This window comes from Kogia breviceps, chromosome 19 (genome assembly GCF_026419965.1).
Source record: "Kogia breviceps isolate mKogBre1 chromosome 19, mKogBre1 haplotype 1, whole genome shotgun sequence".
NCBI classification, from domain to species: Eukaryota; Metazoa; Chordata; class Mammalia; order Artiodactyla; family Physeteridae; genus Kogia; species Kogia breviceps.
The window spans coordinates 23,935,668-23,957,713 of record NC_081328.1 but is presented as its reverse complement, the minus strand read 5'-3'; the positions used below and the strand labels follow the sequence as shown (position 1 = coordinate 23,957,713).

Here is a 22,046-nt window from a genome sequence, read left to right as displayed (position 1 = left end):
GTCTTTAAGTAGGGATAAATTACTCTAAAAGAAATGAATCCTAGGTAGTTTTCCCTTCAAGTCAAATTTAAATAAACTTCTTGTTTAAAATGAAAAAAAAAAGATTCCTGCAAAGAAATCATGGGTTGAACATAATATTTGTAATGCAAATGTAAAAAGGAACAAAACTTAAGAGCCTATATTTCTCCCATCTTTACTTATGTTAGATTTTTTTAAAGGTGATTATATTTGATGAGAAATCCACAAAAATGGAACTATTAAGTAGATTATGTGGAATACAGATGACTCAAAGAAATACTAATATATTGCTGGTGAGAGTGGTGTGTATGCATGGATGTGTATGTATGGAATTTATATTTGTATATATATACACATGAGAAATGTGTATCTATATTTGGGGTGGGGGTATTCATGATACTCCAATTTAAAAAAAAAAATTTTATTTAGTTTTATTTATTTTTGACCGCCTCGGGTCTTCGTTGCTGCTCATGGGCTTTCAGGGTCTACTCTTCGTTGCAGTGCATGGGCCTCTCACCGCGGTGGCCTCTCCTGTTGCAGAGCATGGGCTCTAGGCACACGGGCCTCAGCAGCCGTGGCACGTAGGCTCAGTAGTTGTGGCTTGCAGGCTCTAGAGCGCAGGCTCAGCAGTTGTGGTGCACGGGCCCAGCTGCTCCATGGCACGTGGGATCTTCCCGGACCAGGGCTCGAACCCGTGTGCTCTGTATTGGCAGGCGGACTCTCAACCACTGCGCCACCAGGGAAGCCCCCAATTTTTTTTAAATTCTTTTTTTAAAAAAAATCTTTATTGGAGTCTAATTGCTTTACATTGTTGTTTTAGTTTCTGCTGTATAACAAAGTGAATCAGCTATACATATACATATATCCCCATATCTCCTCCCTTTTGCGTCTCCCTCCCACCCTTCCTATCCCACCCCTCTAGCTGGTCACAAAGCACCAAGCTGATCTCCCTGTGCTATGCGGCTGCTTCCCACTAACTATCTGTTTTCCATTTGGTAGTGTATATATGTCAGTGCTACTCTCTCACTTTGTCCCAGCTTACCCTTCCCCCTCCCTGTGTCCTCAAATCCATTCTCTATGTCTGTGTCTTTATTCCTGTCCTGCCCCTAGGTTCTTTAGAACCATTTTTTTTTCTTTTTAGATTCCATATATATGTGTTAGCGTACAGTATTTGTCTTCTCTTTCGGACTTACTTCACTCTGTATGACATACTCTAGGTCCATCCACCTCACTACAAATAACTCAATTTCGTTTCTTTTTATGGCTGAGTAATATTCCATTGTATATATGTGCCACATCTTCTTTATCCATTCATCTGTCCATGACCCTTAGGTTGTTTTCATGTCCTGGCTGTTGTAAACAGAGCTGCAATGAACATTGTGGTACATGACTCTTTTTGAGTTATGGTTTTCTCAGGGTATGTGCCCAGTAGTGGGATTGCTGGGTCCTATGGTAGTTCTATTTTTAGTTTTTTAAGGAACCTCCATACTGTTCTCCATAGTGGCTGTATGAATTTACATTCCCACCAACAGTGCAAGAGGGTTCCCTTTTCTCCACAACCCCTCCAGCATTTATTGTTTGTAGATTTTTTGTTGATGGCCTTTCTGACTGGCATGAGGTGATGCATCATTGTAGTTTTGATTTGCATTTCTCTAATGATTAGTGATGTTGAGCATCCTTTCATGTGTTCTTTAGCAATCTGTATATCTTCTTTGGAGAAGTGTCTATTTAGGTCTTCTGCCCATTTTCGAATTGGGTTGTTTGTTTTTTTGATACTGAGCTGCATGGGCTGCTTGTAAATTTTGGAGATTAATCCTTTGTCAGTTGCTTCATTTGCAAATATTTTTTCATTCTGAGGGTTGTGTTTTCGTCTTGTTTATGGTTCCTCCAAATTTTTTTGATAGAGTGCTTGAGCAAGTGTTTGGAGGCAGTTGCATTAGATTATTAGCTACATGTTTGCCATCACATCCCTCGGTCAGAAATGACAGGGACATATACAACACACAATAAATATTTGCTGATCCAATGAATGAGCCAAGAGATTAAAAATAAGATATTATTCTTACTACTTTAAACTGCTTTTTAAAAAACTTAGTAAAATTTGCTATTCTCATACTTTTAAAACTTTTTATTGTAGAAAATTTAAAGTATATAAAAAATAGTGTCCTTACCACCCAACCTCAGCAATGATCAATTTGTGGCCAATCTTTTTTCATCTGTATCTTCACACATCTCACCCCACCTCCCATTATTTATATTCTGTGTAATTTTTAAATGAATACACAGTAATTTTATCACAATTCTATTACACATTTTAGGTGTTACCAATTTTTGGTTGCTCTAAGAATATTTTGACAGTCATCCTTTGAGCACACCTTTGGTTTTCTTAGAGTGTATTTATATATAGTATATAGTGTTGGGATTATATTAAATATATTTACATATTTAAGGCTTTTGGTACATAGTTTTTATTTTATTTTATTTTATTTTTTGGTACATAGTTTTTAAATGTCTTCTAACAAGGTTTTACTGTCTAAGCAGCTGTATATAAGAAAAGATTATTGGTGTTATGAAATGATTTAAACATTTAGAAAATAACAGAGAATAATAAAAATATCCATATACCCACCATTCAGCTTCAGCAAATTATCATAATTGTTTAAGATTATTTTAAGGAAATAAAACGTTTCATAAGGAATTGAAGACTTTGTTGTCACTGTCTTCTATGAACCCATTCCCTTTTCTTTCTTTCCAGAGGTAATCTGGGAGTTTGGGGAATATATCCTCCTGCTCTATATTTTTATATTTTTACTACACACATATTTGTATGGTCAGTATATGGTGGGCTTTTTTTGTTTTTGTTTTCATAAGTAGCTATCTTGAGACTAACCTTTTTAAAAAAGATTTATTCATATTGATAAACATAGATATAGTTTTTTCATTTTAGCTACTATATAGCATTCTATATGAGTGTATTTGTTTTATTTATCCAATTTCCTATTGACGGACAGTTGAGTTGTTTCTAATTTTTGCATGTTATGCACTATAATGGTTAAAAATAGCTGCTCTAGTGGGTCAGCCCTGAAATCTCAAAAGCTTAACATAATGTTAGTTTATTTCTTGCTCATAGAGTACCTTCAACGGAGAAGGCACTGTGTTCTATGAAGTGATTAAGGGACTCAGGCTAATAGAATCTGTCGTCTTCAATTTGTGGTTTCCAAGGTTGCTCTAGGCATCAAAATACATCCAGCAAACATGAGAGTGGAGAATGGTATTGGAGGGTTTTAGGGGCCAGTCCTTAGAAGTGGCATATATAATTTTGTTCAGTTTCCTTGACTAGAATTCCAGTCACGTGACACCACCTAGGGTCCACATTTCCCAGCAAACAGGACTGGGAAATGTAGTCACTGGCTTGGCAGTTAAGAAACAACTTTATACTATGTAGAAAAAAAGACATAACTTTGGTGGATAGCTGGTATTCTCTTCTTTACAAATAATTCTACAGTTTGGACATGTCTCCTTGAGTATGTGTTCATAGATTTCTTGAGTATATACCTAGAAATGGAATTGTCAGATTGAAGTTACATACACTTTTACTTTGTTAGATATTGACAGATAACTTTGTCCAACAGCACTGTATGAGACGTCTGGTTTCTCCATGTTCTCACTAATATTTGAATTGCAGTACTGCTTGTCTTGTATTTCTACACAGCTGTGTGCCGTTAATGCCACTGAACTCTGTTGGAAAGAGGAGAATACTTATAGGTGACTGTGGTCTTGGTTTAGGGCATTTTGGAGGAGGACACTTGCCTAAACGTCTAGACCAGTGCTGTCCAATAGAAACATAATTGAGCCACATATATAATTTAAAATTTTCTATTAACCACATTTTAAAAATGGAAAGTGAATTTAGTTTAATAATTTATTTTATTTAACCCAGTGTATCTAAATATGTTATCATTTAAACATGTGATGAGTATCAAAATATTATGGAGATATTTTTCATTTTTTATAGCAAGTTTTCAAAATCCTGTTTGTATCTTACACTTAAAGCACATCTCAATTGGAATATCACATTTAAAATATTTAGTAGCCCCTTGGGGCTAGTGGCTACCATATTGAATGGCACAGGTTTAGATTTAATAACAAAAACTTTAGTTCTATAACACATATCTGACATTTAATTTCAAAGTCATATTCATTTATTTATTTAATATTTATTTATTCATTTGGTTGCCCTGGGTCTTAGTTGCGGCAGGCAGCCTCCTTAGTTGTGGCTCCAGGGCTCCCTAGTTGCGGCTCCAGGGCTCCTTAGTTGCAGCTCACTGGCTACTTAGTTGAGGCATGCAAATCTTAGTTGCAGCATGCATGTGAGATCTAGTTCCCTGACCAAGGATTTTTTTTTTTTTTTTTTAGCTTTATTTTCCTCCCATAATAATATGTCTTTAAGTGGAAGTTGAGGTTTGGGGGCATTGCTCTATGACTCAGGCTCTTGATAGCCTTCCATATGTTGGTTTTGGTTCTTAAGCTCACCACCTCATGCTCACAAAACAGCTGCCTCAGCCCCCAGCATTATATCCTCATACCACTATGCCAAGCAGGAAGGAAGAGAATAGGCAGAAAGGCCTTCCCCTTTCATCCAAGGCAACAAACCTTTCCTGCAGCTTTCCACAAACTCCTTTTTGCATGTACTGATGGGACCCGAGTTACATGGCCATATCTAGGTGCAAAAGACACTGGGAAAGTATGTGACTTTGTATCCTGTATGAGAGAGGCAGGTGAAACAGAGGGGGCTTTGAGATGGCTTTGGGTAGCCGTGCTGTGATGTCTGCCACACAAGTTCACACACAGCTTTGCATGGCAGACCTGGGACTGGGCAGGGTCCTGCAGGGGGCTCGTGGCCACTACTCTTCTTCATGATCCTGTCTAAACAAGCAGATTGTCTGCACAAATCAGGGGAGCCTTGTGGTAGGAGTGTGGCTCTCACTGCTGTTTGAACTCGGTCACTTCTTCATCACTGAAGTGGAGTTGCTCTGAGGATGAATGAGATAAGCTGTGTAGATTTGTTAGGTAGCAGAGCAAGTTACTTTTACCCAGAAATCACAGCCTGGGGGGGCCAGAGGAGATGCAGGGGGAAGACAGGAGACCCAGCCCTGGGGCCCCAGCCCACCCATCACAGAATGTGCAGCCCTTCATTCCCATAATGCGGTCTCCACCCCTTGCAAGTTCTTTATTGGTACTATCGATTATTCTTTTTTTTTTTTTTTTAACATCTTTATTGGAGTATAATTGTTTTACAATAGTGTGTTAGTTTTTCCTTTACAACAAACTGAATCAGTTATACATATACATATGTTCCCATATCTCTTCCCTCTTGCATCACCCTCTCTCCCACCCTCCCTATCCCACCCCTCTAGGTGGCCTGACCAAGGATTGAACCCAGGCCCCCTGCATTGGCGGCACGGAGTCTTATTCACTGTGCCACCAGGGAAGTCCCTCAAACTCATATTTAAATGGATGCTCACTTCAATCACCAAATTCATATTTATCTAGCCTTTGGAGAAATAGCAAGCTGAATTTGTTTTTCCTAGATTTCTTTCTATGACTAGAGAACTATATATATATATATATATATATATATATATATATATATATATACACACACACACACACACACACATATATGTAAGAGCTTTTATTTATTTATTTTGGCCATGCTGTGTGGCATGCAGAATCTTAGTTCTGTGACCAGGGATCGAACCCATGCCTCCTACAGTGGAAATGCAGAGTCCTAATAACCACTGGACTGCCAGGGAGGTCTGGAGAATAATATGATTTAGATTTAGATTGTCAAATCGTTAATTTCTCCTCACATAGTTTATAGTGTGGTAGTTTTCTATTGCTGTGTAACATGCTACTGAAACTTAGTGGCTTAAAACAACATCCTTTTTTTTTTTTTTTTTGGTGTGTGTGTGTGTGTGTGTGTGTGTGTGTGTGTGTGTGTGTGTGTGTGTGTTACGCGGGCCTCTCACTGTTGTGGCCTCTCCCGTTGCGGAGCACAGGCTCCGGACACGCAGGCTCAGCGGCCATGGCTCACGGGCCCAGCCGCTCTGCGGCATGTGGGATCTTCCCGGACCGGGGCACGAACCCGTGTCCCCTGCATCGGCAGGCGGATTCTCAACTACTGCGCCACCAGGGAAGCCCATCATCCATTTATTATCTTACAGTTTTGTAGGTCAGAAGTCTGTTAATGTTCAGCTGGGTCCTCTGCTTAAGGTCTCCAGTCAAGGCTGAAGTCCAAGTGTTGGCCAGGCTGGACTCTTATCTGGAGGCTCAGGGGAAGGCTCCACTTCCCATCCCATTCAGGTTGTTAACAGTCTAGATCTTTGTTATAGGTCTGAGGTTCCCATTTCCTTGCTGGCTGTGGGGTGGTGATGAGGTGGACTGATTATTTATTGATAAAAACCACCCACTTTCCTTCTCATATGGCCCTCTCTATCTTCATACCAGCAGTGGCACATGCTTCCTCATGCTTCAGTCTCTCTGGCTTCCCCTGCTATCAGTCAGAGAAAGCTCTATGCTTGTAAGGGCTCATGTGATTAGATCAGGTCCACCTAGATAATCTCCCTGTCTTAAGATCAACTTGCCATATAGTATAACACAATCACAGGAGTGATATCTAATTAGTATTCACAGATTTTAGTGAGCATCTTTGGGGGGGACCATTTTAGTAATTCTTTGTGCTACAGTAGAGAAGGAAGATGGAAGAACATTTAAATTATTTTGTTTAGAGTTCTTTTAATTTCACTTCTAAATGAGAGAAAAATACTTTTCCCATTTCTTTTTGTCTCTACTCCCACCAGTGTGGTCCAAGCTTCCATCACCTCTTGGCTGGCTGTAGCAGTACTCCTAACTGCTATTTCTTGTTCCACGTTTCCCTCCCTTCAGTCAGTTTTCCGTATAACAGTCATTTGGGTCTCACCTTGCTCAGCCACTATGCTTTAGTCACAGTGGTCTTGATTTAGTTCCCAGAAACTGCCATGCTCTGTCCTGCCTCAGGGACTCTGTATTTTTGTTTTCTTTGCCCAAGCACCTTGCCCCCTTCTCTACAACTGTCCAACTCAACCATTAGGTCTTATCTTAAATATCTCTTCCTCATAGAGGTGTTTCTTTACCTCTGGTCTAAATTAAGTCTTGGCTTTTGGTTTCCATGGTATCCTTTACTTCTTCTCTATATCCACTTATAATTTATACATATATGTATTCATGTGTTAGTTATTTGATGTCTCTGTCCCACACTGAGGGCAGCAGATAAAGAATGTTTTGTTTACCTTTGTGTATCCAGCACCTAGTATAGGTCCTGGCACATAGTAGGCACTCATTAAGTATTTATTGAATAAATGAATGAATCTTCAACTTTTTCTCTGCTTGGTCCAGGTTGTTTCCTTTCTAGATTTTAATAGGTCTATTCTCATTACCTTCTTTCTCTTTGTTATTATTTTCTTCCTTTGCTCTACTCTGAATGGTGGAGGAACATGGCTTCCTGTTTTATGTTATTGTTGGTATGTGTTAACATTTTCAACTAGCGGCAGAAATATGTTTGCAGTTTTTATTACTGATTAATACTCCACAATTTTGTAAATGAAAATTTTTGTGGACTTAGAAGAGTAGTCTTATGTAAATTCTTTGAGAATATTGTGAACAATGACAATTTTGAAGCATAATAATACTTTGTAGAGAGTAATGAGCTAGTTAAAAGGTTGAGAGTATTCTTAATTCCTTGTATGTATTTTCACTTAAGATTTTACCTTCTGGTGTATAGCTCAGAGGAAAACCAGTGCATTACTTCCTATCTTAGTTTAAGTCATCAAAGAAAAAGAACCAAAATACTTTAACACAACACTGTAAATCAACTATACTTCAATAAAAAAAAATAATACATTAAAAAAAAAACCCAAAAGACTAATCTGCTGGGTTAAAAATAGCAAAGATAAGTTTTTTCCTGGTGACTTGATTTCATGATGAATTATAAGATTCCTACAGAAACATTACAGTTTTTGTCTTTTATAGATTTGAAGCATTTGACCTACTTCTACCACAAGGCACAGCCTCTGATCTTTGATATTTATTCACATTTTTCTACTTTGTGAATCTAAAAACAAAAACTAAAATAAAAACCGTTTTTTTTTTTTTTTAACATCTTTATTTGAGTATAACTGTTTTACAATAGTGTGTTAGTTTCTCTTTTACAACAAAGTGAATCAGTTATACATATACATATGTTCCCATAACTCTTCCCTCTTTTGTCACCCTCCCTCCCACCCTCCCTATCCCACCCCTCTAGGTGGTCACTAAGTACAGAGGTGAACTCCCTGTGCTATGCTGTAGCTTCCCACTAGCTATCTAATTTACATTTGGTAGTGTGTATATGTCCCTGCCACTCTCTCACATCGTCACAGCTTACCCTTCCCCCTCCCCATATCCTCAAGTCCATGCTCTAGTAGGTCTGTGTTTTATTCCCATCCTACCACTAATCTCTTCATGACATTTTTTTTTAGATTCCATATATATGTGTTAGCATACGGTATTTGTTTTTGTCCTTCTGACTTACTTCACTCTGTATGACAGATTCCAGGTCTATCCACCTCATTACAAATAACTCAGTTTCATTTCTTTTTATGGCTGAGTAATATTCCATTGTATATATGTGCCACATCTTCCTTATCCATTCATCTGTTGATGGACACTTAGGTTGCTTCCATGTCCTGGCTATCGTAAATAGAGCTGCAATAAACATTTTGGTACATGACTCTTTTTGAATTATGGTTTTCTCAGGGTATATGCCCAGTAGTGGGATTGCTGGGTCATATGGTAGTTCTATTTTTAGTTTTTTAAGGAACCTCCATACTGTTCTCCATAGTGGCTGTATCATTTTACATTCCCACCAGCAGTGCAAGAGTGTTACCTTTTCTCCACACCCTCTCCAGCATTTATTGTTTCTAGAGTTTTTGATGATGGCCAATCTGGCCAGTGTGAGATGATATCTCATTGTAGTTTTGATTTGCATTTCTCTAATGATTAATGATGTTGAGCATTCTTTCATGTGTTTGTTGGCAATCTGTATATCTTCTTTGGAGAAATGTCTATTTAGTTCTTCTGCCCATTTTTGGATTGGGCTGTTTGTTTTTTTGTTATTGAGCTGCATGAGTTGCTTATAAATTTTGGATATTAATCCTTTGTCAGTTGCTTCATTTGCAAATATTTTCTCCCATTCTGAGGGTTGTCTTTTGGTCTTGTTTATGGTATCCTTTGCTGTGCAAAAGCTTTTAAGTTTCATTAGATCCCATTTGTTTATTTTTGTTTTTATTTCCATTTCTCTAGGAGATGGGTCAAAAAGGATCTTGCTGTGATTGATGTCATAGAGTGTTCTGCCTATGTTTTCCTCTAAGAGTTTGATAGTGTCTGGCCTTACATTTAGGTCTTTAACCCATTTTGAGTTTATTTTTGTGTATGGTGTTAGGGAGTGTTCTAATTTCATACTTCTACAGGTAGCTGTCCAGTTTTCCCAGCACCACTTATTGAAGAGGCTGTCTTTTCTCCAATGTATATTCTTGCCTCCTTTATCAAAGATAAGGTGACCATATGTGTGTGGGTTTATCTCTGGGCTTTCTATCCTGTTCCATTGATCTATATTTCTGTTTTTGTGCCAGTACCATACTGTCTTGATTACTGTGGCCTTGTAGTATAGTCTGAAGTCAGGGAGCCTGATTCCTCCAGCTCCATTTTTCGTTCTCAAGATTGCTTTGGCTATTCGGGGTCTTTTGTGTAAAAACCGGTTTTTAATAAGCTTGTTTCTTGAGAAGTATATTGTGCTACAGCCAATTTTCACATTTGCATATAAAAATGAGCAACAAAAATGTGATGCTTTTAAGTTGATATATATATTATTTATAAAATTGTCTTTGAGGTGTGTGGTATATAAAATTCTTTCTTAGGCTAAAACTCTAGAGGGCAAGAATCATGCTCTAAACATGTTCTTCATTGAACCTAACAAGTTATCACATAAATACGAGAGGTGATAGTCATTAAATCAGTCTGTCACTTTTTTTGCAATAGGAATGACCTCTGAAGTTTTGGAATTTGATTTCTGGCAACACTGAATATTTATTAGTTCATATAGTCTTGGTTTAGGCAGCTTATAAATAATCTCATATATTACTTAAAAGGAGACTTGTATTATTCACAGTCTACTTATACAATCAGAGGAACATATATATTTTCAGTTTTTCAAGGTCATATGGAAAGTTAACTGTGCATCTAAAAATAATTTTCAGTCTTTTAAGACAGATAAATACAGCTTTGCATTTAAATGCCCTTTACCAGGGTAGTCTCTAATCATAAATATCTTTCTATAAGACTTAGTTAGCAGTGTGAACCAGAGTTTTACACCTCTGCACCTGAAATAATAATTGTAGAGCTAGTAGTAGTAAGCTGCTCCTGTTTCTGTTGTTGCTACTACATTTATTGAGAGATTGCTTAGGCACTGTTTTATATTGAATACCTCAATTAACCCTTGAAAAAACTGTTTGATGTTAGGTTCTATTATTAGCCCATTTTGCAGATGTGAAGGCCAAGGCACAGAAAGTTTAAAGAACTCAAGTTTCCACCATCAGTGGTGTCACTAGGACATGAACCCAGGCAGACTGATTCCAGGGGTTATAGCTATAAAGTTCATTTTATAATTTTCATGCTATGTTACAAACATGTTTCTATAGGGAAAAATCACAGTGAAGATGCAATTCAATTGTTTGAATTTTGAGCACTGCCATTTCTGAGTTTAGGCTCTTATTTCTTGCCTTGATTACTTCGGTAGCCTCCTAACTAATGTGCCTGCCGTTAGTCTCTTTTCCCTCTAATCTAGGCTCCCTGGGTTTTCTGACATAATTGAATTTTCGCTAAAGATATCAAATTATTTCTTGCCTCTCTGCCTTTGTAGATGCTGTTTCTTCCTCATGGAACATCACTTTCTTGGCTAACTGTAACTAACCTACCTTTTGAGTGAGAGAGGGTGGTTGGATTTTTACTATTTTCAACCATAAAGTGCTATATTATTAACTATAAATAAAAACATGCTAAGGTTTTTGCACCAAATAGTTTTCTAAACTCTGGCCTCTAATGAAAGACAACAAAAAACTAAAAATTCATGCTGCTTATTAAAAACACAATTGAAATCCAGAAATTCTTTAAACAATAGACTGACAGAAAGTTCACAACTTGGTATATAGCTCATAACGTGCCTGGAGATTATTTTTTTCCATTCTGTACTTGACTGATCCTGCAATCTATTTTGATTTTTTAACTTCGATATTAATTGTTGAAGTAGCCAAAGGCACCTATTTTCTATAGAGTTTTAATGCCTAATATAATAGCCAACACAGTGCTTCTTGGAAAGAAATCGTTTACAATTTTTTAAAATTAAGTATAAAGAGAAGTATTCTTTTGTTCAATTAGTTTGCCATCTATATTAATGTCGTATATTCAGTATGTTATCTTTTAGAAGCCAGTAAAATACATACTGGTCATTAATAAGCAGTGGATTATAGATTAATATAAAGCAGTGGTCACTTGTATTCTAGAAGTGTATTCCCATCATTGGGTCCTTATGCTGTAACATAGTTTTGGAATCATTATCATTGTAAGATCATTATTTCTTTGCATAATGCACTCAAGAATGGCTCAAAATAAAGACTGTCCTTTAGTCAGAATTCCATTTGATATATTAAAATATCCAGTTTATGTTCAACATATACATGATATTAAAGTAAAACTATCCTTGACTATCAAGGAGAAGAGGAGGAAATAGGACAAGTGATATCACCTTCTAATGTAGGTCTGTAAAAATATATTGAAGAAGTGCACAGGCATGCAGATCCGGTGAGCGCAGGCGCAAAAAGGGCACAACTGGAGCGCAGCTGGGTGTCCGGCTTGCGGGTGTCCGAGCTGCCGCGGCCGGAGAGGAATGGCTGGAACTGCTTGAATATCCACATTTCAGTTTCTGCACCTATCCGGAGTTTTAATTCATCATGGATAATCTGTTAGCAGAAGAAATTCAGCTGAGGGCTAACCAGGTTACTGCTGAGTCTCTGGAAAGTACAGGGAGAATCCTGGGTTTAGCCACTGATTCTCAGGATGCAGGAATCAACACTGTCACTATGCTGGATGAACAAGGGGAACAACTAAAACGCATAGAAGAAGGCATGGACCAAATAAAGACATGAGAGAAGCAGAGAAGACTTTAACAGAACTAAAAAAGTGCTGTGGCTTTTGTGTATGCCCATGTAATAGGACAAAGAACTTTGAGTCTAGTAAAGCCTATAAGGCAACATGGGGAGATGTTGGAGACAACTCTACTAGCAATGTAGTATCTAAGAAGCCAGGCCGAGTGACAAATGGTCAGCCTCAGCAAGCAACCACAGCAGCAGTCAGCGGCTGATACATTAAAGGTATAACAAATGATGCCAGGGAAGACGAAATAGAAGAGAACCTGACTCAAGTGGGCAGTATCCTAGGAAATCTAAAAAACATGGCCCTGGACATAGGCAATGAGATTGAGGCTCAAAATCAACAAGTGGAACGGATCACAGAAAAGGCTGACACCAGCAAAGATCGTACTGACAATGTCAGTGCCAGAGCCAAGAAACTCATTGACAGCTAAAGCTACTGCTGTACTTCTTTATCATTTATTCACCTCCCTAGCTCCTCCTTCAAAGCCATTACCTTTCCAGAGTTTGAAATTTTGGTTCCACACTCTTCTAATTGGGAGATGATGTGGAAGAAGATCTAGGAGTAACAGCCCCCGTATTCTTTTATTTTCTCTTTTTCCCTTGAGGGTAGACTGCTGCTTAGTTTTCCTTCTAGTATTTTCTTTCTCAGTCCATACTCTTAGGTTGGTTTTTATACATCATATATAGTGTTATTTTTCATTCTCTCCATTTACTTAGCAGGTTCTCCTGCTTTCAAAATTTGGAAGCATTGCCAAAGGCAGCCATGTAAAAGGCAGTGGGGGCAGGCAAAAGGAGGAGAGGCAAGAGATAAGAAGTTGTTACCTCAGTAAAACCTGCAGACCCTAAAGCCAAAAGTTGCATAACCACAGTGAAGAACTAGTTGGGTTTAATTTCTATTTAAGTTGCAGTTATTGCCAATTTAGGCCAATGCTTGGTTTTGGAGCCTGTATACACAATATTTTTGTTATACATCACAACTTTGCAACCTCTGCTTCAAAAAAGAATAGAATGAGTTTTCTTAAAGTGAGCTTAATTTCTGAGCTCCTGGTGATTCATCTATGTACATAGATTCTATGATCCCATTTCATATTGCACCATATAGGAACACATGGTATAAATGAATGGCTTTTAATTTTCATATTATTAATAGTATCATGGTCCCATTACAGGCCTATTAACCTCATAAATTTGTCATTAGTCTTTGAAGAAAAAATATGTAAATATGTGTATATAATATGAGAATTTCTCTCTAGAGCCGTGCTTAAAATTTTTTGGAAAAGTTTGACAAAATACATCACGTGAATTCAGATTTACCTCAATGCCAAGAATTATGTTTAGATAGGAAAAAAGAAACTTGTTTTGATCTCAGGTAGAAAATAGTTAGATTGCTTTGAGTTTTATGTAGCTTTAAACTATTTTTAAAACTAGCATTTATTCTGTTTAACTAAAAATGATTCAGAAAATTATGTCTTTGGTTTACTTATTGATGATTGCACTGTGATTCTCTTAGCCTTTTGTATTCAACTTCCAGAATCACATTTGTTTAGATCCTGAACAGTGTTATAAGAATCTGATTGGTTAAAAAAAAAAAAAAAAAAAAAAAAGAATCTGATTGGTATTTGTCACCTTTATTTAAAAGCTAGCTTATGCACACTTCAGAGCTATTAATGTCGTGTCAATTGGTTTGACCAATAACCACTGTTTGATCCTTACAGTTAAATTTTGTAATTTAAAAAAAGATATATATATATGATCAAAATACATTGAAAATCAAGTATAAAATAAAAGGCTTCTCTCAGAATGAGGCCTTATAAATACTCAAACCAATTAAACATTACAGTGGAAAAGTTCATTAAATATTACATTAAGTAATTAGTAATTTTTATATTCCTACATAGGTCAAAATTACCAAACCATGAAACTGAATTTCTTCTCATTTCCCCAAGGGCTATGAAAGAGATTTTAATTAAGCTTTGCTATGTTAAGAATTTCCTTGGGCTTCCCTGGAAAGGGAAAAAAAAGAAAAAAAAAAAAATTTACGTGATTTTAGAAAGCTGCTTGTATGTTACTACAGCTTTTCTAAGTGACTGTCTACATAAAGATAACCTTATGTGTGGCTTGGTAATTTTGTGGTTAATGTATACCGTGAAAAAGTTATTATAGGAATTCAGTTCACGAAGCATATATGATCAGCTATGTTCAAGCAAGATATTGAATCATTTGGTATTTTTTAATATGTATAATTAATTAGTAGTAAATCCTAAAAAGAATATGATTAGAGTTAAAGACAGTGTTCTTTCTTGAAACTAATGTTAATGGCGTTTGTTTTCTTTACTTATTCACTTGTGTTTTTTTTTTTTTTTTTTTTTTTTGCGGTACGCGGGCCTCTCCCTGTTGTGTCCTCTCCCGTTGCGGAGCACAGGCTCCGGACGCGCAGGCTCAGCGGCCATGGCTCACGGGCCCCGCCGCTCCGCGGCATGTGGGATCTTCCCGGACCAGGGCATGAACCCGTGTCCCCTGCATCGGCAGGCGGACTCTCAACCACTGCGCCACCAGGGAAGCCCTATTCACTTGTTTTTCACCTCATTATAGAAAGGATTTCAAGTGGCAAATTAATTTTAGTATAATGGGAGTAATTATTTAGTCATCAAAAAAAGTTAAGTATCTGCCATATGCTAAGCATTGTGCTAAATGCTGCTTATAGAGAAATAAAATACATGTTCCTTTCCTCAAGAAGTGTGCAGTTTAGAGAAAAAGTCAGATAAGTTAACCAGCAAGTACAGTACAATGTGAGTACAATAAAAATTATTATTAACTCTGTTATGTAGGAGGTGATATACTAAGTGTATTACATTATTATTCTCTATTTTTAAATCAGGAAATTAATATTTAGCAACATTAGTTAACTCATCTAAGGTCACACAGTAAGTGGTAGAATCAGAATTTGAACTCAGATGTGTCTGACGCCAGAGCTTTTTATCTTGCTTCCTCTCTATACTGGTAAGAGTTAAGACAGAGTGATGCAGAGGATTTATGGGGACCGTAAGGTGGGTGTGCCAATGTAGGCTATTAGGTTCTGGAAGAGGATGCTTAAATTGAGTTTAGAAGACTAAATAGGAATTAGCCAAGAGGAAGAGGGAGCTGAAAAGCATTCCAACAGAGATACTAACTTGTGCAAAGGCATAGAGATGAGAAAGCATAGCCCATTTGGGGCTTGTAAGCCCTTATTTCTCTGAATAAAGGAGAGTAAACCTGCAAGAAAAACTGGAGAAATAACCCCCAAATCATTCATTAATTTATTTATTCAGTCAATATTGGGCACTGTAGACTCTATTCACTGCATCTCTGGGATGATACTGGAATTTTTAAAACTATAAGTCATAGAAATGCCACTAATGTTAACAAAATGCCACATAATCAGGAAAGAGAAGAACTTTATGCTCTTCTGTCCTCTAATTTGTTTTATTTGGCTTTTAGAACAGTGGCTTCTAAATTGTAAAATCTGTCTCTTTTTTCTGATCATTTCTTTCATCATACTACCTGATGCCACACTGTGTGGAGATTTTAGAACTGAAGACTGCCTAAAGTGTTCTCAATTCAACTATACTAAATTCTGTTTACTTCCTAAAGATTTAAGAAAGGCTAAGTAGGTTTCTCTGTATCAGTATCCCCTGTATGACCTTTTAGAGGATAAATGTACTAAAAGTACTAAAACAGATCCTTTCAAGGACATGTTTGGAGAGATAGACGCACAAGCTGCTAGATTGGATATACAGGACAATGCAAGACCATGACCCAGATATAAATCAACATATAGAATCTAGAAGGTAGGGAATGGTTTTTCTGAGTTTGAAGGAGTGATGTTTATCATTAGACACATTTATCATTCAATGATATGATTATTAGTTTGTTTTCTCCATCTTTACAATCCAAAGAGACAGTCTTCAACATTCATTTCAAATGCTGTCTTCTAGTAGAATTTCCCTAAGGTCAGCTGGAAGTAATTATTCCCTCTCCTGAACTTCCCAGCATTTTATCTGTATCTTTTAAAAATACATCCAATAATTCCTTCCTTTTTATAATGTCATTTATATGCATGTCTTATCTCCTCTTTTAAACTGTTCGTACCTTCATGTTTGATCCCCAGCACTAAGCTTTGTATGTATAAGGCATTGAACTAATATTTAATGAATTAAAGCATAGCATCCCTATCATAAACTAAATCATTAGGGCAGTGTTTCTTAAAGTGCTGGACATGAATTACTTACTTCAGGATCACCTGGAATGTGTTGTTCAAAATGCAAGTTCCTGTGCTTCTGCCCACACCTACTGAATGAGAATTTCTGTGGTTTCCAGGAATCTTGTTTTGAGTAAAAACACTAGATAATTATGATGTACACTAAAGTTTGAGAACCCACTGCCTTAGGGAGAATGCAAGAATCCAAATTAAAATTGAATTTACACTGAATTGCAGATGTGCTTAATGCTAAAAATAATAAAGTATAAACCATAATGGAAAAGAATATTAAAAAAGAATGTATATATGTGTATAACTGAGTCACCTTGCTATACAGCAGAGATTGGCCCAACATTGTAAACCAACTATACTTCAATTAAAAAATAAATAAAAAAATAAAGTAGCGAGACTTCCCTGGTGGCACAATGGTTAAGAATCCGCCTGTCAATGCAGGAGACATGGGTTCGATCCCTGGCCCAGGAAGATCCCACATGTCGCAGAGGAACTAAGTCTGTGCACCACAATTACTGAGCCTGTGCTCGAGAGCCCGCAAACCACAACTACTGAAGCCCACATGCTTAGAGCCCGTGCTCCATAACTAGAGAAGTCACTGCAATGAGAAGCCCACACACCACAACGAAGAGTAGCCCTTACTCGCTGCAACTAGAGAAAGCCCACATGCAGCAAAGAAGACCCAACGCAGCCAATAAATAAATGAATAAATTTATATTAAAAAACGATAGCATTTTGTACATAGCATATAAGATGAAAATATAAGAAGAAAGAAATGAACAGGAAGATATTTTCAGTGAAGTTTTTCTGTATGTCAGGAAGGATCAATGTTCAATATTCTGGAACTTTAGTCTTAAAAAGCATATTTAGATGTAAATAATTTAGAATATTGATGACCATTTTCTTTGAATGCATTTGAAGTAAAACACCATGGTTTTATAAGAAAAGATGCTTTGAACATTCTTATTGGCACATTCTTTTTTTTTTTTTTGCGGTAAGCGGGACTCCCACTGCTGCGGCCCCTCCTGCCGCGGAGCACAGGCTCCGAACGCGCAGGGTCAGTGGCCATGGCCCACGGGCCCAGCCGCTCTGCGGCACGCAGGATCCTCCCAGACCGGGGCACGAACCCGTATCCCCTGCATCGGCAGGCGGACTCCCAACCACTGCGCCACCAGGGAAGCCCATATTGGCACATTCTTGTATTGCTGTATGCATAGATGTCTTTTAAGGCATGATTTCCTATAATACAGTTTGTGACTCATAGTTTTATTGTAAGAAATAGTGTGGTTTAGATAGCATTTAACAATATATGCTTCTTATCTTTAACAACACATTGTATTTTAGATTTACTTGTCTGTGAATGTTTTTATCTGTGATTTCTAAAAATATGAAATTGTTGATAGAATGTCAGCTATCTTGACTTATGTTTTCTTTAAACTGATAAGGACTAGGATAAGCTGTAGCAAGCAACTCCAATATAGATCTTCATCGTCCAGGTAGTTCTTTTATTTCTAAAATATAAATTGTTGGGCTTCCCTGGTGGCATAGTGGTTAAGAATCCAATCCACCTGCCAGTGCAGGGGACATGGGTTCAATCCCTAGTCTGGGAAGATCCCACGTGCTGTGGAGCAGCTAAGCCCACGAGCCACAACTACCGAGCCTGCGAGCCACAACTACTGAAGCCCGTGTGCCTAGAGCCTGTGCTTTGCAACAAGGGAAGCCACCACAATGAGAAGCCTGAGCACCTCAACGAAGAGTAGCTCCCGCTCGTCACAACTAGAGAAAGCCTGCGCGCAGCAACGAAGACCCAACACAGCCAAAAATAAATTTAAAAAAAATTAAAATTTAAATTGTTTTATAAGCTTAAGCTGTTCTTATAATAGTAATAAAGATAGGAAGTGCTTAAAAAGTGCTTATAATGTAGAGAACTGGTCCAGGTACTATGTATATATTAATTCATTTAATTCTCACAACAACCAATTGAAGTAGGCAGTGTTATCAACCACACTGCAGGTAAGGAAGCTAAGGTATTGAGAAAGAAATTTGTCCACGTTCACATAGCTGGTAAGTGGCTAGGTTATGAACCCCTACAGAGTAGCTTCAGAGTCAGCACTCTTAACCACTCTGCAATAATGTTATTATTTTTTTTTACTAGCACATAACTTGACTTTGCCTTAGTCACTATCAGGAGCATTTTCCAGCAATAATAATAATAATTGGCAAATGTTTCCAAGTAAAAATTTTAAACAAATTCAGCGTATATCTAAACATCTTTTTTGAATGGTCTTAATGCTATTCTTACTTTTACTGGTTTTACGTAGTAATAGCAAGATTTCTTACTTAAAATTAGTTGGCTGTCAAAAGATTGTTTTGGCAATCTGATTGACACAAGTGAATCCAGTAAGTTTATTTTATTTTTAAAATTTATTTAAAAAATTTTATTTGTTTTATTTTTTGGCTATGTTGGGTCTTCATCGCTGTGCACAGGCTTTCTCTATTTGTGGCGAGTAGGGGCTACTCTTTGTTGTGGTGCGCGGGCCTCTCATTGAGGTGGCTTCTCTTGTTGCAGAGCATGGGCTCTAGGCACGTGGGCTTCAGTAGTTGCAGCATGTGGGCTCAGTAGTTGCAGCACGCGGGCCCTAGAGTGTGCGGGCTTCAGTAATTGTGGCACGTGGGCTCAGTAGTTGTGGCTCACGGGCTCTAGAGTGCATGCTCAGTAGTTGTGGCACGTGGGCTTAGTTGCTCCGTGGCATGTGGGATCTTCCTGGACCAGGGGTTGAACCCATGTCCCCTGCAGTGGCAGGTGGATTCTTAACCACTGCACCACCAGGGAAGTCCCAGGTCCAGTAATTTTAATTTTCAGAAGCTATTGGAACACTTAACAGATTTTTAAAAAACTATATTTATTTATTTATTTTTGGCTGCGTTGGGTCTTCGTTGCTGCACGCTGGCTTTCTTTAGTTGCGGCGAGTGGGGCCTACTCTTCATTGTGGTGTCCGGGCTTCTCATCATGGTGGCTTCCCTTGTTGCGGAGCATGGGCTCTAGGCACGTGGGCTTCAGCAGTTTTGGCACGCAGGCTCAGTAGTTGTGGCTTTTGGGCTGTAGAGCGCAGGCTCAATAGTTGTGGCGCATGGGCTTAGTTGCTTCACGGCATGTGGGATCTTCCTGGACCAGGGCCTGAACATATGTCCCCTGCGTTGGTGGGCAGATTCTTAACCACTGTGCCACCAGGGAAGCTCTCTTCCTTTTTCTTTTTGTAATTTCTCTGGGTTTATTAGTGGGTTTTGTTGACCTCATGAAATGTTGAAAAATGTTCTCTTCCAGTTTTCTGAAGGAGTTGTATAACATTGATGTTCTTTTTTTACGTGTTTGATAGAATTCACCAGTAAAACCATCTTGGCTTGGAGTTTCCTTTTTGGAGAGGTTTTTTTTTTTTTTTTTTTTTTTTTGTGGTACGCGGGCCTCTCACTGATGTGGCCTCTCCCGTTGCGGAGCACAGGCAGCTCTGGACGTGCAGCGGCCATGGCTCACAGGCCCAGCCGCTCCGCGGCATGTGGGATCTTCCTGGGCCGGAGCACAAACCCGTGTCCCCTGCATCGGCAGGCGGACTCTCAACCACTGCGCCACCAGGGAAGCCCTTGATTTCTTTTTTAAAAAATAAATTTATTTATTTTATTTTTGGGTCTTTGTTGCTGCTCGCAAGCTTCTGTAGTTATGGCACATGGGCTCAGTAGTTATGGCCTGTGGGCTCTAGAGCACAGGCTCATTAGCTGTGGTGCACAGGCTTAGTTGCTCTGCAGCATGTGGGATCCTTCCAGACCAGGGATCGAACCTGTGTCCCCTGCATTGGCAGGCACATTCTTAACCACTGCACCACCAGGGAAGTCCCTTGATTTCTAATTTAATTGCATTATGGTCAAAGAACGTACTCTGTATGATTTCAATTCTTTTACAGTTGACACTTGAACCATAGGGAGGATAAGTGCACTGACCACCCCTTCTAACCCCCCTACTCTGCGCAGTTGAAAATCTGTGTACAACTTAAAGTTGGCCTTCTGTATCTGTAGTTCCACATTTGTGGATTCAAGCATCTATGGATTGTGTATTATGGTAGTATGTGTTTATTGAAAAAAATCTTCATATAAGTGGACCTGCACAGTTCAAACCTGTGTTGTTCAAGGGTCAACTGTAGTTTTTAAAAAATATTTCTTTATTCATTTGGCTGCATCAGGTCTTAGCTACAGCACGTGGGATCTTTTGTTGTGGTGTGTGGGCTCTCTAGTTGTGGTATGCAGGCTCAGTAGTTGTGGCACATGGGCTCTAGAGCACGCAGGCTTAGTTGCCCTGTGGCATGTGAAATTTTAGTTCCCCAACCAGGGATCAAACCCACGTCCCCTGCATTGGAAGGCAGACTCTTAACTACTGGACCACCAGGGAAGTCCCACAACTGTATTTTTATTAAAACTTATGTCATAGTATATGGTATATCTTGGTGAACATGCTGCATATACTTGAAAAGAGTATGTATTTTGTACATATTGTTGGATGTAATGTTCTATAAATGTCAGTTAGGTCAAGGTGGTTGATAGTGTTTTTCAGATCTTATATATGTTTTTATTAGTATTTTTGACCTAGTTGTTAAGTGAGAAAAGGGTGTTAAAATCTCCAGCTGTGATTATGATCTTGTCCATTTCTTCTTTTAAGACTGTCAATTTGCTTCATGTATTTTGAAGCTCTGTTATTAGATATATATGCATTTATGATTTTTGTTTGCTTCTTATGAATTGATGGATTTATCTTTATGACTTATCCTTCCCTTTTTGTCTCTGGTAATATTCTCTCTTGAAGACTGTTTTATATGATGTTATATAGCCACTGTAGGCTTTTTATGCATCATATTTTTTTCCATCCATTCATCTGTATCTCTCTGCATCTCCTACAGACAGCATATAGTTATCTCCTGCTTTTTAAACATCTATTCTGATATTGTTTGCCTTTTTATTTGAAGTATTTAGTCAATTTACGTATACTTTAATTATTTACTGTCTTGGTTTAGGTCATTGTCTTCTTTGTTTTAAAACTTTATTTTATTTTATGTTTTTGGCTGTGCCGCATGTCTTGCAGGATCTTAGTTCCCCGACCAGGGATTGAACCTGGACCCTCGGCAGTGAAAGTGCAGAGTCCTAACCACTGTACTACCAGGGAATTAGGTCTTCTATTTTACATTTTTTTCTTTGTGTTTCCTCTGTTCCTTCTTTTCTGCCTTCATTTGCATTAACTGAATATTTATTTTTAGCATTCCATTTTAATTTATCTATTGGCTTTTAAATCTGTATCTCTTTGCATTACTTACTTAGTATTTGATCCGTGGATTACAATGTGTATCTTCAACTCTTTATAGTTTATTTAAGGCTAATATTGTATCGCTCTGTGTTAAATACAAAAACATAGCAATTGAATAGGTCCATTTATCCCTACTCATCATCCTTTATGA

General features: G+C 38.0%; 1 protein-coding gene and 1 pseudogene across 1 annotated transcript in view; both read left to right on the top strand.

Moving 5' to 3' along the window:
* Positions 1-22,046, top strand: part of PPM1E (protein phosphatase, Mg2+/Mn2+ dependent 1E) — a 169,307-nt gene that overhangs the window by 6,622 nt on the left and 140,639 nt on the right. The window lies entirely within an intron of this gene.
* On the top strand, positions 12,102-12,733 carry LOC131746440 (synaptosomal-associated protein 23 pseudogene; annotated as a pseudogene).